A 3,790-nucleotide genomic window follows, 5' to 3' on the forward strand; every position below is an offset into this window, starting at 1 on the left:
CATGAAACAGATCAGCAGCAACATGAAACAGATCAGCAGCATCATGAAACAGATCAGCAGCAACATGAAACAGATCAGCAGCATCATGAAACAGATCAGCAACATGAAACAGATCAGCAACATGAAACGGATCAGCAGCAACATGAAACAGATCAGCAGCAACAAGAAACAGATCAGCAGCAACATGAAATGGATCAGCAACATGAAATGGATCAGCAACATGAAACAGATCAGCAGCAACATGAAACAGATCAGCAGCAACATGATGTGATTTTTCACAGTGATTATTCTGGTTAGAGATTCATGAGTCTAACAGCCTCAGGGTAGAAGCTGTTCCTCAGTCTAGTGGTTCTACACTTAATGCTCCTTAACCTCCTTCCTGAGGGGAGTGGGGCAAAAAGTGTGTGTGCTGGGTGAGTGTGGTCCTTCATGATGCAGGTGGCCCTCTTCCTGCATCTGGAGGTGTAGATGTCTGTGATGGTGGGGAGGCTGACTCCAACATCTTCTGTGCAGCCTTCACCACTCTCTGCAAAGCTTTTCTTTCTGCAGCTGTGCAGCCTCCATGCCACACATTGATGCTGGAGCACAGGATGCTCTCCACTGCACACCTGTAGAAGGAGGTGAGGACTGAGCTTCCAGACCAGCTCGCCTCAGCCACCTGAGGAAGTAGAGTCTCTGATGAGCTTTCTTCATCAGGCTGGTGGTGTTGTTGCTCCAGCTGAGGTTGTCATTCATGTGTACACCCAAGTACTTGTAGCTGGAGACCACTTCCACCGCAGATCCTCTTATGTTCAGGGGGGTGTAGGTGTTTTTGTTCCTTCTGAAGTCCACAATCATCTCCTTTGTCTTCTTCACATTGATGTGAAGGTTATTCTCTTTGCACCAGCTCTCCAGGTGTTCCACCTCTTGCCTGTAGCTGGACTCATCATTGTTTGTGATGCATCCCACCACCGCTGTATCATCTGCAAACTTTACATTGTGACAGCCTGGATGGGTAGCTGCACAGTCATACATGAGCAGAGTATATTCCACTATGAAGAAGATTCAAAATTTACAAATTGGAATCCATCAAATAAATATGATTTAAACCATTTCAGAGCTGTTTCTGTAATTCCAAAAACATATTCAAGTCTCAGTAATAACATATTGAGATCAACTGTATCAAATGAAGCATTGAGGTCTAACAGGACCAGTATAGACACCTGTCCATTATCAGAGGCCACAAACATATCAATAACTGTCAATAACTGTCAATAACTGTCATCAGCACAGTGTCTGTGCTGTGATGAGCTCCAAACCCTGACTGAAACTCCTCAGAAAGAATATTTCTTTGCAGATGTTCACGCAACTGACCTGCAAATATTTTTTCCAGAAGTTTTGAGATGAAAATTAGATCAGATATAGGTCTATAATTGTAAAGAATTCCTGAATCAAGGTAATGTTTCTTAAAGGTTTTTTACAGCAACCTTCAAGTGCTGAGGTACATAACAATTCATTAGAGAAAAAAATTAAGAAGATCCAAAATGTGAATATGAATTAGGCGAAATACCTCAATATTAGCCTGGCTGGGATGGGATAGACTCCTATTGATTTTGGTGAACATCTTTTTACATAGCTTCCTTTTGGAATCAATACCCAGAATGTATAAGATTCCCTGTCACTGCTATGCTGATGATATCAAAACATATTTTCCTTTATGATTAATGTCGTCGCTCCACTGACGTGTCTGTTTAATCATGTACAAAATGTCTAACACTGGTTAACTTGCATTTGTTTGACTGTGTTGTGCTACAATACAACAAATATGTGTTGAGGAAGAAATGGAGCTACTTTCAGGCAAGATTTTCACTGAATTTTTTTGTCTTTCTCTGCTTCATGGTTTAACAAAGACCCATAGTTTATCTTCTGTTTAGCGGGGGGCTGCTGCTGACGTCGCCTGTCCCGGAGGAACCATCCGATTCGCTCCGAGGGTCGGCGATAAGAGGAAAATTACAAGATGGCGTCGTCCAGCGTGTAGCGACCTGCCACTGAGAAATACTCCTCGGCACTTATCTTGAAACAAGACTGCTCATCTGCTTCTCCTCGCAGAGGAGAACTCACCGGGACGACCGGAGGTTGACGTGACGGGCCAGGCGGTCTTAACAAAGGTTGGTCAGCTAGACAACTTTCCTTCTTCGTTCTTCTGACAGTGCTATTAGCTCGTTGAAGAAAAATGGGAGACGATTACCCGCTCTTAACGTAATTTATACGGACCGGGTGGGGCCCACACAGCAGGGGGGCGTGGACTCAATTTTTCAGTGTAATGCTTCGCAGAACGGGATAAACCCACTAAGCGACAGCCTTAAAGGGCGAAGCCTATATTCATAGAATCTGGGGTTACAGTACGTAACCAACGTTCATCTTATGTTTACTTCTAGTAGTTTTGATTGTTATGGTTTTAGTGAACCTGTAAAGAGAAAAGGATAGAGAAATTACTAAAACTCTTTTGTGAAAGTAATTTGTTAAAGTCTCTGGAAGCAGCAGCGATGTAGGCATCAAATGGTATGAATGGATGCTGCTCCAAACTATACAAATAAAAGTACTTCTTTCAGTACTTTTCCCCTCTTTAAATGATTGCTAGCAGTGGCAGAGGAATAGAAGGAGATGGATGTCCCTCGCTGGGACGTGGGCCACCAGGGCTCCCACCCTGGAGCCAGACCTGAGGGATAGGTCTGGTAGAGAGTCCCTAGTGACTGAACTTGCACCCACAGACTGGTTGAACTCAGCCCAATGTGCTATAATGGTTTGCCTACCTGCAGGCACACTACTTGCAGTGTGAACAGTACAGCTCACGAGCAGTGTGCTATGGGTAGCAGATAAAAACCGGCATTGGCGCTGCTTTTAGCTCTAAACTGAGTTTGAACCAATTTCCTTAAACGGGTCCGAACATTATTCAACTCTGGAAGGTGATTTATTTTATTCAACTCTGGAAGGTGCTTCAGCTGGGGATGCCATTATTCTGCTGAGTGACTTCAACTTCCATTTCCATCACAGTGTAACTTGGAGGACTGTGACGTACGAAGAGCAACTTTAATATGAACTGGAGTGGCGTTCTACTAAAACATCCATAGAGTCATTAGATAACAAAGGACAAAATAGCTTAATGAGAAAGTTTTCAGCTTTCATGTAAATCTGATGTTTTAGTTTTATGATGTATCAACCATTTTCCCCTGTAACTACCTCTCTGGCGGCTCAGAGACTTATCTGCAACAACTTGACTTCAGTCTCTGTAGGCTACAAATTTGCTGCTCAAACTGTGTCATGTATGTAACAATTTTTTAGAACATCTGCATCATTTTTTCACCTTTTGACATGCATTGCAAAGGAATAAAATATTCATCATACCTAGCATACAAGAAAAATTCTTAAAAAATAAGACATTAGCATGAATTTCTTCAGATTCTTTCAGCTCTGATTGCTGGCTAAGAATGTTAAATAAAACTAAAAACGATAAATGATTGATGGAATAAAACCATTATAGGGGCCATGAATGATAACCTTCTTTACTGTTTCTAAACAATAAATAAAAAAAAACAGAAGAAGAAGACACAAACTACCAATGAATGTAATCACTCACACACACAAACTCTAATTTTGAAACTATTTCAATAGTTAAAAAAAAAAAATTGGTTCAATAGTTAACTCTTCATAGATTTAATAAGGATGTCTTCAGTTGGACTTTAAAAATGGCAGTGAAATCAAACAAACAGAAGAAATCATAGCAGTCAGAACTCTCTTGCTTGTAATGCAC

This window comes from Nematolebias whitei, chromosome 14 (assembly GCF_014905685.2).
Source record: "Nematolebias whitei isolate Nwh7 chromosome 14, NemWhi1, whole genome shotgun sequence".
In the NCBI taxonomy this organism is placed as follows: domain Eukaryota; kingdom Metazoa; phylum Chordata; class Actinopteri; order Cyprinodontiformes; family Rivulidae; genus Nematolebias; species Nematolebias whitei.